Here is a 13,446-nt window from a genome sequence, read left to right on the forward strand (position 1 = left end):
CTGTGGCGTTCTCTGATGGTTCTCGTATGGTTCTCTGTGTGATTCTCTGTAGTTCTCGTGCCGTTTCTCTGTGGATTTCTCTGTGTAGTTCTCTGTGGTTCCTTCGTGCCAGTTCTCTGTGTAGTTCTCATGTAGTTCTCGTGTTAACGGATTTCTCCATTGTAGTTCTCTGTGTAGTTGTCTGTAGTTCTCTGGCGGTTCCTCCGTATACTTGGTTCTCATGTGTAGTTCTCTTCTTGTAGTTCTCTGTGTAGTTCTCTAACCCAGTTCTATCTGTGTATGTTCTCTGTAGTTCTCAGAAGTAACAGTTCTCAGTGTGATTCTCTGTAACCATTCTCTGCCATGATTCTCCTGTATAGTTCTCATGTGTAGTTCTCTGTATGGTTCTCTGTGTAGTTCTCCTGGCAGTTCTCTGTGTGATTTCTCATGTGGTTTTCTGTGCCAGTTCTCTGTGTAGTTCTCCAGTGTAGTTTGTCCCCGTGGATTTACTCTGTGCAGTTCTCATGCTAGTTCTCTGCTGCAGTTCTCTGTAACAGTTCTCCCATGTAGTTCTCACCATTTAGTACTCTGGCCAGCAGGTTCTCTGTAGTTCTCCAGTGCAGTTCTCTGTGTAGTTCTCTACTCATGTAGTTCTCTGTAGTTCTCACCATGGATTCCTCTGTGCTTAGTTCTCTGTGGTTCTCCACATTGTGGTTCTCTGTAGCAGTTCTCTGCTATGGTTCTGCTTCTCCATGGATTCTCTGTGTGTGGTTCTCTGTGTAGTTCTCTGTGTTTTAGTTCTCTGTGTAGTTTCTCCGTGCTTAGTTCTCTGTAACATGGATTCTCTGTGTGAAAAGTTCTCTGTGTAGTTCTCCATTAGCAGTTCTCTGTGCTTGGTTCTCATGATTCTCTGTGTAGTTCTCTGTGTAGTTCTCTGTACTTAGTTCTCTGTGTAGTTCTCTGTGTAGTTCTCTGTGTAGTTCTCACCATGTAGTTCTCTGTGCTTAGTTCTCTGTGTGATTCTCTGTGGATTCTCCCGTGTAGTTCTCTGTGTAGTTCTCTGTGCTGGCAGTTTCTCCTGCAGTTCTGTATGGTTCTCTGTGCTTGGTTCTCTGTGTAGTTCTCCCACGTGTAGTTCTCTGTGTAGTTCTCTGTGTAGTTCTCTGTGCTTAGTTCCTCCATTAGCAGTTCTCTGTGCTGGATTCTCTGTGTAGTTCTCTGTATAGCAGTTCTCTGTGTAGTTCTCTGTACTTGGTTCTCTGTAGTTCTCTGTGTAGTTCTCAAGTATGTAGTTTCTCGTGTAATTTCTCTGTGTGAGTTCTCTGTGTAGTTACTCTGTGTGATTTCTCTGTGTAGTTCTCCATGTTAGTTCTCTGTGTAGTTCTCAGTGCAGTTCTCTGTGTAGTTCTCTCTGTGTAGTTCTCTGTAGTAGTTCTCTGTGTGGTTCTCTGTGCTTGGTTCTGTGTAGCTCTCCACGTGTGATTCTCTGTGTGAGTACTCAGTAGTTCTCCTGTGTAGTTCTCCGTGTAGTTCTCTCTCATGTAGTTCTCTGTGTATTCTCTGTATGGTTCTCTGTGTAGTTCTCTGTAGTTCTCTGGCAGTTCTCCGTGTGGTTCTCTGTGTAGTTCTCTGGCTTAGTAGTTCTCCTGTGTAGTTCCTCATTGTAGTTCTCTGTGTGGTTCACTCTGTGTAGTTCTCTGTGCTTAGTTCTCTGTGTAGTTCTCCGTGTAGTTCTCTGTGTAGTTCTCTGTGGCTCTCTGTGCAGTTCTCCGTGTAGTTCTCTGTGGCAAGATTCTCTGTGGTTATCTGCGAGGATTTCTCTGTGTAGTTCTCTGTGTAGTTCTCTGTGTAGTTCTCGTGTAGTTCTCTGTGTGGATTACTCTGTGTAGTTCTCTGTGTAGTTCTCTGTACTTAGTTCTCTGTACAGTTCTCTGTGTGGTTCTCTGTGCAGTTCTCGTGGCTGGTTTCTCCAGTGTAGTTCTCATTGGTTCTCCGTGTAGTTCTCCGTGTAGTTCTCCGTGTAGTTCTCTGTGTGGTTCTCTGTGTAGTTCTCTGTAGCAGTTCTCTGCTTGCAGTTCTCTCTGTGTAGTTCTCCGTGTAGTTCTCCATTAGTTACTCTGTAGTTCTCCATTACTTAGTTCTCCGTCACTTGGATTCTCCGTATGGATTTCTCTGTGTAGGTCTCTGTGTGATTTCTCTGTGTAGTTCTCCGTGTGGTTCCACTAGCTAGCATTCTCCAGTGCACAGTTTTCTGTTCTCCGTGTAGTTCTCCGTGTAGTTCTCCGTATGTAGTTCTCTGTGCCAGTTCTCCGTGTAGTTCTCCATTAGTAGTTCTCCGTGGATTTCTCCGTGTAGTTCTCATTAGCAGGTTCTCTGTGTAGTTCTCTGGTAGTTCTCTGTAGTTACTCTGTGTGCTTCTCCGTGTAGTTCTCACCTTGTAGTTCTCTGTGTAGTTCTCTGTGTAGTTCTCGTGTAGTTCTCTGTGCGGATTTCTCTGGCCAGCAGTTCCGTGCAGTTCTCTGTGTAGTTATCTGTTGTAGTTCACTCATGCTTAGTTCTCCGTGTAGTTCTCTGTGCCAACAGTTCTCTCTGTAGTTCTCAGTCATGATTCTCTGTGGATTCTCCATGTAGTTCTCTGTAGTTCTGTGTAGTTCCTGTGTGGTTCTCAATGTAGTTCTCTGTGTAGTTCTCTGTAGTTCTCTGTAATTTCTGTGTGGTTCTCTGTGTAGTTCTGTGTAAGTTCTCTGTAGTTCTCCGTATGATTCTCTATGTAGTTTCTCTGTAGTTCTCTGTGTAGTTCTCTCCGTGTAGTTCTCTGTACTTGGTTCTCCATTGTAGTTCCTCTGTGGTTCTCCTGATGCAGTTCTCTGTGCATGGATTCTCTGTGTAGTTCTCGTGTAGTTCTCTATGTAGTTCTCCATGTAGTTCTCTGTGTAGTTCTCCCCGTGTAGTTCTCTGTGTGGTTCTCGTGTAATTCTCTGTATGTAGTTCTCTGTGTAGCCAGTTCTCAAGTGTAGTTCTCTGTGTAGTTCTCCTGGCTTAGCAGTTCCTTAGTGTAGTTCTCTGTGGCAATTTCTCTGTACTTAGTTCTCTGTGTAGTTCTCTGTTTGAGTTTTCCGTGTAGTTCTCCGTGTAGCAGTTCCTGTGTAGTTTCTCTGTGTGGTTCTCCGTGTAGTTCTCGTGTAGTTCTCTGCTTAGTTCTCCCAGTTCTCTGTGTAGTTCTCCGTGGTTCTCCGTGTAGTTCTCTGTGTAGTTCTCTGTAGTTCTCTGTATGGTTCTCTGTGCTTAGTTCTCCAGTGCTGATTCTCTGTGTAGTTCTCTGTGCTTGGATTTCTCTGTGTAGTTCTCTGTGTGGCAGATTCTCTGTGCTTGATTCTCTGTATAGTTCTCCTGTACTTAGTTCTCTGTGTAGTTCTCTGTGCTAGTTCTCCGTACTTAGTTCTCTGTGCTGGATTCTCAGTGCGCAATTTCTCCGTGTAGTTCTCCGTGTAGTTCTCCCGTGTAGTTCTGTGTAGTTCTCTGTGATTCTCTGTGTAGTTCTCCCGTGTAGTTCTCTCTGTGCGAAAAGTTCCTCCGTGGATTTCTCTGTGCAGTTCTCTGTGTAGTTCTCATGTAGTTCTCTGTGTAGTTCTCCGTGTAGTTCTCTGTGTAGTTATCTGTGTAGTTCTCTGGATTCTCCGTGTAGTTCTCTGTGGATTTCTCTGTGGTTCTCCATTAGTAGTTCTCTGTGTAGTTCTCTGTGTAGTTCTCTGTATAGTTTCTCCTGTGTAGTTCTCTGTGCTTAGTTCTCATGTAGTTCTCCGTGCTTGGTTCTCCGTGCAGTTTCTCCTTAGCAGTTCTCTGTGTGGTTCTCATTACTTGGTTCTCTGTATGGATTCTCTGCAGTTCTCTGTGTAGTTCTCTGTATGGTTCTCCGTGTAGTTCTCTGTGAACACTCTGTGTAGTTCTCCGTGCAGTTCTCTGTGTAGTTCTCTGTGGCAGTTCTCTGTAGTTCTCTGTGTAGTTCTCTGTGTAGTTCTTCCGTGTAGTTCTCCGTGTAGTTCTCTGTGTGAACTCTCTGCCCAGCAGTTCTCCATGTAGTTCTCTGTGTAGTTCTCTGTGCCAATTACCATAGCAGTTCTCTGTATAGATTCCGTAGTTCTCTGTGGAGACTACTCTGTGTAGTTCTCCATGTGAATTCTCTGTAGTTCTCTGTATAAAGATTTATCTGTAGTTCACTCTGTAGTTCTCTGTGTGATTCTCCATGTAGTTCCTCCGTATGGTTCTCCATTCTTAGTTCTCCGTGTAGTTACTCCGTGTAGTTTCTTTCGTAATTACATTCAATCTCTTCTGACCCATACATTAATAGAGTTTATCTTAAATACAAATTATCTTTAAAAATTGTTACGTCTACTTACCATTAAATTTCAATACATTTTAATTTACATTCCAAAAAAGTCTAGTTCGGTTCTCGAGATAAATGGGACGTTTAATTTGTTTTTTCGATTGGTATTATTTCTACCTTTCAGTGGCACATCCCCTCAGTGTTGTTTCTTCACGGTGCTCTTGTCACCTTCAATAACAGTGTTATACGAACTCAGATTATCTGATTATCCTACAATTTATCCTGCCAGATAATTTGAAGGTTAGAGAGGATAATAACCTGGGTAGTTATCTTACATAAATTTCATTCCCCTTGGTGTGGAAAGGTCAGTCTGACAATCCTGTACGATGCAAACAGACAGTAAGACAGTGAAATTTCCTCTTTACTTCATATCAAGTTATAATTATTATTTATTTATTTATTTAACTAATTTTATCAAACTGGCCCAAGATGTAAGCTGATCATTCCCCCTTTCCCTGATTGGTTGCTTGTGAGGAGGGTGTGACCTTCCTCACCTTTGTCCATTTACTATAACATCATAGCCTATTCTGTAAAATATTCTCTGAAGATTAATTTTTCTGTTTGGAAGGACGTTAATTGTGTTAGTGCTTATACACCATCATCTAGAAGCTTCTAGAAAGACCTGGAGGGTATCAATTCTTGTCTCTTTTTATTTATACATCGTGTTTTTGTAATAAAAAGTTGGTAGATTGCCGACAATATGTAAATATAAAAAGGACACAAGTGCAAGTAATGAAGCATTTATTGTAACGTTTACGCTCTCAGGAGTTTTGTCAAGTATTACAATGCCAATGGCTTGATAAAACTCTGGAGGAAGCAAACATTTCTGCAATAAATGTCACGATGAACTACACTTGTATCCTTTACACATATCATGTTTTGCTGAATGTGGATATGTGCCATTTTTTGGCTGATTCTTCCATACTTAGTGGAATGCTTGACGATATCCTCATCACCTTACTGGTGTCTTCCAGCTCAGGTTGGCAGATTTAATCACTTGGTGTATGAAACCATTCCTAAACATTGGAATATAACGGAAACATAACTAAGCTTTACAAAGCATTCTCGTCATTCTTACATTTTATTCATTTGGCAAATTGTTTATTGACTTGTCTTAGTTTATAACTAAGCTTTATGCCCATTGAAAAACACTGCTGATATTAGTTCCAGTTTTAGTGTAAAGAAAAAAACAGAAAAACTAATCTACAAAAATTCTCAATCTGATTTACAAAAAAGAAATCAATATTGTCATCAGATTAATATATTACTTTATATTATTGTACAGATTATTTAGATGGAACACATATGCAACAGTTAAGGTATCTTTGTTATGGGAAACGTTTCAACCTACACGTAGGCTTCTTCAATCAAGTACAGAAAAGTTAGAAGCAGAAGATACTTGAAGACGTTTCGCCCTACTGCCAGCCCAGGGCAAGACGTTTCTATAATAAAAGATACCTAACTGTTGCATGTCTTACCACAACAGCCTGTCAATATTTTATACCATTTTTAATGTTCTTTATTGTACAGATCTTTCTCTTTTATCTGGCGCATTAAGTAAATAGATGGACTGCCAGGATTACACAATTATCTAAAATTACACCAATTGGCTTGGACCAATGCCTGACTTGCTCAGAAAAAAAGTGAAAGGGCATTCCGACTACCTGGGTCGCACAAGAAAATTGATCCTGATTGCCTCATAAAGTCAGGTTGCTACATTGATTCTTCAGTGAAATTTAGTTGCAATTGATAAACATGAATTATAGAAGATTAAAATCACAAGTAGAAAAGGATAAATAAAAGATAGGGAGATGGGAAGATATAAGAGAAGAATGGACCAACTTGAATGGGGTGTTGGAGGTCGGTGAGGATAGAGTGCAGTGAAGAGGTTGAGACAGAGCATAGGGAAGATAAAGGGGCGAGAACAGTGTAGCTGATAAAAATGAAGGGAAGGAGAGGTAGAAAGGAGGATCAATAGTAAGATGACACAGGGAAACATACCTAAAAATAATGAAGAGAATAGTTCACCAAAAATACACAGTAGTAACATTTCGAATAGTGGTAGTGAATAGCGGCAGTGAATAGTGGTAGCAAATAGTGATATTAAATAGTGGTAGTGAACAGTGGTAGCGAATAGTGGTAGTGAATAGTGGTAGTGAATAGTGGTGGTGAATAGTGGTAGTGAATCATGGTAGTGAATAGTGGTAGTGAATAGTGGTAGTGAATAGTGGCAGTGAATAGTGGTAGCGAATAGTGATATTAAATAGCCGTAGTGAACAGTGGTAGTGAATAGTGGTAGTGAATAGTGGTAGTGAATAATGGTAGTGAATAGTGGTAGTTAATAATGTTAGTGAATAGTGATAGTGAATAGTGGTAGCGAATAGTGATATTAAATAGTGGTAGTGAACAGTGGTAGTGAATAGTGGTAGTGAATAGTGGTAGCGAATAGTGGTAGTGAATCATGGTAGTGAATACTGGTAGTGAATCATGGTAGTGAATAGTGGTAGTGAATAGTGGTAGTGTATAGTGGCAGTGAATAGTGGTAGCGAATAGTGATATTAAACAGTGGTAGTGAATAGTGGTAGTGAATAGTGGTAGTGAATCATGGTAGTGAATAGTGGTAGTGAATAGTGGTAGTGAATAGTGGCAGTGAATAGTGGTAGCGAATAGTGATATTAAATAGTGGTAGTGAATAGTGGTAGTGAATAATGGTAGTGAATAGTGGTAGCGAATAGTGATATTAAATAGTGGTAGTGAACAGTGGTAGCGAATAGTGGTAGTGAATAGTGGTAGCGAATAGTGGTAGTGAATAGTGGTAGTGAATAGTGGTAGTGAATAGTGGAAGTGAATAGTGGTAGTGAATAGTGGTAGTGAATAGTGGTAGTGAATAGTGGTAGTGAATAATGGTAGTGAATAGTGGTAGTGAATAGTGGTAGTGAATAGTGGTAGTGAATAGTGGTAGTGAATAGTGGTAATGAATAGTGGTAGCGAATATTGATATTAAATAGTTGTAGTGAACAGTGGTAGCGAATAGTGGTAGTGAATAGTGGTAGCGAATAGTGGTAGTGAATAGTGGTAGTGAATAGTGGTAACGAATAGTAGCAGAGAATAGAAGTAATTATGATAGTAATGCATAGGAACTATCCTCATACTGATTCCTCGTGACACACACACACACACACACACACACACACACACACACACACACACACACACACACACACACACACACACACACACACACACACACACACACACACGCAGATACAGCGCAATGGAAATTGGCCAGAACGACAACATCCCCCATGAACAAAATGGAGCATGCGATAAAATCTTACTATCAACCATAAGGAAGGAAAAACCTGCCATGATAATACATAAGAGGTGACACACTAGTGTTTTCGATGGCAAATGTTAAGTATTTCAAAGGATCAAGGTAAAAAAACTATATATTTCCAACATACATTACGTCAAAGTATCATCCACAACTAAACCACATTTCGGAGACGTTCGCCCAGTCGTGGATCCTTGATAATGGATGCAACATTCATGTTATCATAGCGAGTTATATAGTCTCCTAAGGCTTCTAAGTGTATAAATACATACATTCAGAATCATAACTTACTTCTCTCCTAATATTATTCCTAATGCTTGACACGAATATGCTAAAATTATATTCAGCATTTTGAATCTGGGTATATCGCTTGCCTGGTATATCAGCTTTATTATGTACGTATAATATTCATCGTGTGATGGAAGCCATTAATATTGGATATTTATTATCATTTCACTTATTTTTTTTTTTTAATATCTGTACTGGGGTTCTCCAATGAACATGTAGGAGTCGTTAGGCGAGTCAAGTGCCTTCAGTGTTGACACAGTATCGGTAACGATCACAGAATCGAGTTCATTGACGTTGGCTAAGTTCACTGTTATTAAGACAGCAAACAGTTGAGGTTGTAGTGTAAAAGTCCGGCTGTTAATCCCTATTCTTAACTTGGTTATAAATGGAAGTACCGACAAAACTGTAAAAAATGAAACCGGTTTACAGTTCAGAACACTTATTAAAGGAAACGTTTGGTCACTGGTGGTTTCATCAGTCATGATGAAGTCACTCGTTTGTTTTAATAACTGTCATGAACTGTATTCTAGTTTCCTTTTCCCAGCTCAGTAAGGTTGCTAGGTAGAGGTCGTTTTGATTAGGTAGAGGTCGTTTTGATTTTTAGAGGTCGTTGTGATAAGGACTTGCCTTGTATGGGCCAGTAGGCCTTCTGCAGTGTTCCTCCATTCTTATGTTTTTATATTCTATAGTTGTTATCTAGAGAGGTGGCTACAGAGCAGATGCATCCCTGCCAATAGCTTCCTGCTTAGACTCATCGGTGTATATAATTTGTGATATAATTACTCACAATTAAGCTAGAAATTCCTTATGAGCAGTTGACATTACAAGTGATTGAAGGCAGGAATTACTAACAACGAGCTTCTTGGGAAGGGTTTAAAGATATGTGATGTTAAATTAATACAAATGACTTGTTAATTTCTTAACATTCTAATGACAAGAGCAGTGTTAAAGAGAATTATCCTATAGCTGATAATTGGAATACCGAGCTCATTCCTCACATTAATCGCGGCAGTTTTAAAACAGCAAAGAATAATTCTGAAGGATTTGTATTGCATTATCTCCAAATGCCGGAGAGAATTGTTTTCAGCTGACATTAACATTGACACAGCATTATCAAATAAGGATCTAATATAGGCTATATATATATTTTTAAACGTGTCCCTGCCACCTGAAAAATATATAGAATTAACAAGGCTGTGTATGTTCAACATTTTCTATTCTATGAATGATTTTTAAAATGAAATATAGGCATCTTAAGTATCGTCCACATAACCCGGATTATCCTAACATAATCTGTTCTTAACTAAAGTTTTAAAAGTGAAACTAAAAATGACTTAATTAATGATCTCCTTAATTCCCTGCTTATTTCACCTAAAAATAGTTAAAAGCTATGCTGGTGACATCATGATATATACATATATATATATATATATATATATATATATATATATATATATATATATATATATATATATATATATATATATATATATATATATATATATATATATATATATATATATATATATATATATATATATATATATATATATATATATATATATATATATATATATATATATATATATATATATATATATATATATATATGTATATATATATATATATATATATATATATAATATATATATAAATATAAATATATATATTCGAGTCTATTTGCACTAAGCATTTATACCATTCTAAAATTTTGATCAAGTTATTCTTAAAGTTAATTTACAGGTGAATTTCAGCCTTAATGATTCAGGTGTACATAATAGCTTTTAAATCTAACTAAGAATACATACCAACTTCCATCTCAACGGTTTAAAATATAGAAAAATCACAAGTATATTTGATAATCTTCATAGTGCTGTACATTCTAGTTGCTATACGTTGTTGGAAATTCCTCAAATATCAGTGCATCAATAAAGATATTTGGCAGTATTAAAAAACCTCAGATTCCCATATGGTTTTTCAGCCAAATAAAATACAATAGCATTCAAAGCTTTTGTTCGAGGGGATGTAAAACCCTAGCACACACGTTTTATCTTTTATATAAAAACGGCAACCCGTGGCCACATTGCTCGCTCCTGGCGTACATGTTTTAAGAATTACTGGTAATCATGAAGAGTAGCGAAGAATTCGAAAGTTTGGGGGAATAAAGTGAATAAATACTAGACTGACAAGGTGAGACATTTATGGGGAGTTAAGCCCCGAAGAAGGAAGAGGATATCAACCGTAATGAATGGAAATTTGTCTGTAAGAAATAAATAGACCTGCGGATGTTTTACTGCTGAAGTTTTTCGAACTGTACCTGCCCTTGCTCCTCTAGCTTTTATACCAATTTCATGCGTGGAATTGTGACACAAGCCTTGTTACAATCCAGGAAATTGCAGTCCATTCCTTTTCCTCTCCCTTCTGACTTAATTCTGTTACCTTGTCATAGAACTCCAGTAGGTCACACAGGATTTTCCCATTCATGTGGACTTGTTTGGCTTTAATGGGTCTTGTTTGATGGCCTTGTCCTTAATATTTGTGATATCACTTAATCTTTTATTCAGTCCCTCTATAATTGTCATCTGGTGTAATATAATTTCTTTTGTGTGAAGACAGTAATTAAATAACTTTTAAAAAAGTATATTTCCTGATTATATCAGTAAGCTGACCAAATCTAGTTTTAAATGGGTCTATTTTTTTTTTCAATTAAATTTGTCCTGTACACTTCGTGTAGTCCTTCAGAATGTATCTCGGATTCCCATGAAAATTTATTTCATAATCTCAGTTAGCTTCCCGTACTATTTTTTTCGCTATTTTATTATGAACGGTGACAGTTTCCTGTCTTGATGGACCTGTAAATTCCTCTCTTCTCTTCCAAGAGAGTTTTTTTTAGTCTATTCATGCAAACTGGGTAATGTCCGCTTGATCTGATATCTCTGTAGAGAATGTGTTTTCTTTGGGTAAATCGTAGAATATTAAGAAATAAATCATTTCTCCAGCTGTCTTAGTTAAGTGTCCTTATGATCTTCAGCGATATAACCAATGGTCAAGTGACAGCATTCTACACTAGCCAAGTGTTCCATAAGTCCAATGTATTATGCAGAGTGAGAAGCTGATACCTTTACTGCTCTATACTTATTACAGCACTTCTACATAAAATTTAAAGTTAAAGATGTATGGCCAATTGTCCCAAGCACTTGTGTGTCCCCTAGATTATCTAGCTAAGTTAAGGAAGTTATTATCTTGAGTTGGCAACTTAATAAACTGCTTAAAGACAGAAATTATAGAAAACCTATGGGAAATCGTTGGTCTGCAGATTTCCAGTGAAAGAGTTCCAATCAACGTGGCTGAAATTAAAATCTCCCAAGATTACAACATTTTCGTGTCTTGAAGCCTTAACGATGTAGTCTCAGAAAAGTCTACCTCGACTGCTTTCTCAGTTCGGTGGTCGGTATAATACATAAAATCTACTTTATATTTCCATATAGAAATTCATTCTATGTCTTTTCATTTAGCCTTTATATTTGTCATTAAGTAGAAGTTTAAACTTTTTTCAGACGTATAGAGCTGCACTCTTCCCCTTAAAATTATTTATATCAACGTGGAATTTAAACCTCGGAATACAGCATGACTCAGGCAAGTCCAAAATCTTTAAATTCAGCTCCTCGGTCACTGTAGCAATGTAGACGGTTCCTGCACATGGAGCGAAGCCTCACACAGTCATCTAGTTCCTAGCACTCCGACTGTATTAGTGCATCATTGGTATACAGTACCGACAATTTGACAGATTTTTCAGATTTACAACACTTGAAAAAGCTTTTCTCTTCCTTTTTCCGTGTTTATCTTTACTTTTCCACTGTTTCTGTTATCGTTATTAGTGCATACATATTTGACTTTACTCTCTTTATAACTGCTAATGACAAAATCTAGAGAATAATCCTTGTTATCAGTTCCCATACCTCTAACTTTTTTCTATTTAAAGCCCCTTCGACAGAGGATGATAGCACGGCTTTCTCTGCCCTATATAAATGAACTAAATGTTTGGCATACATAACATTCTTGCATTGGAAGAGCTCCCAGTTGTCAACAAAAGTTACTGCAGTCTTTTTTGCAGTATTTGTCTAGCCAGCAATTAATGTCAATAACCATAGACAATCACTCGCCGCCAACCTCCTCTCTCTCTCTCCCTCTCTTTATATGACGCATTGCTGTTTATGACAGGGATCTCTTCCTCAGTCTTAGTTTTATCTGACGCTTTCCTGCTCCTGGTATGCAGGCCCTCACTACTATACTTTCCAACGTCATTGTCTCCAGTCCTGAGGCAGATATGAGAGATGTTTCTATTATCAGTTATGAGGTTTCCTAATCCGCTGTAGCCTCCATCCAAGCACCAGAAAAAAAAACACACCCTCTGCCTCCTCTTCTTATCCTTGTTATAAAAAATCCTGTCCGTAAATTTATTCAGGGAGTTGCCTACTACCAGCATTTTCTTACCTTCAGTTACTCTTTGTGTTCTCGAAGACTGAACTACATTCGCCCAGCAACACAGTGAGAGAATTGGTAGTCGCAACACTTATTTCTTCTACATTCTTAATCTTCTGCTTTATTTTTTTTTTGCTCACCTGTTTCCATTCGTTCCGGCTGGTATCGGTGGCATCCCATTCCCTGTTCTGTTCTCTCCAAGAAATTGTATTTTCTTTCTAGCTTCCTCCGGCTCTGCATTCGCCTTAGATACAGTTGCTCAGAGTTTAAAGTCATGCCTTCCACATCAACAACGCTAACACCGAGTATTTCCTGAGAACGTTTTCATGGCACACAGATCAGCTCACTACTGACACGCAATACAACAGGATTTTCAAGTTTATTTATACCGATAAAAGTATAAATTAGACAAATGCAAAGTTTGCAAACTTTTATTAAGATACATTTCGCTCACTGGAAGTTTTTCCAATCCAATACAGAAAGGAAATCTTGGACGCACATAGCACAGGACAGTAATAATGCAAGCGGGGTTTGGGGAGTACAATGTCTCCAGTTGACAGTTGTTTTCTGGCGGTCCACGATCAGTTTCGCTAAAACTTTTACATCATTGGTTATCAATACAGCTGCACAGAGCACATGAAAGTACAACACTAAAATTTTAGCTAAAGTAATGGTGGGTCTCCAAGACAAGACTGTCAGCTGAAACCATTGTACTCCACACTCCCCGCCTACATTATATCTCTCTTCCTCTACCATATTTGCCCAGATTTTCCCTGCTCTTCATTGAACTGGAAAACAACTCTTGGTATGCGAAATGAGTCCCATTAAAAGTTTCCAATCATTACACATATGTCTATCTTATGCAATATCGTGCTTCTCATTTCTTGTTCCCATTAACTTCTGCTAAATTATATTTTATGCTTGTCTCCCTCTTCCGCCGTGTGATTCTCCAATATACGCCAAACTTCTTCTGGCTACT

Source organism: Cherax quadricarinatus, chromosome 5 (genome assembly GCF_038502225.1).
Source record: "Cherax quadricarinatus isolate ZL_2023a chromosome 5, ASM3850222v1, whole genome shotgun sequence".
NCBI classification, from domain to species: Eukaryota; Metazoa; Arthropoda; class Malacostraca; order Decapoda; family Parastacidae; genus Cherax; species Cherax quadricarinatus.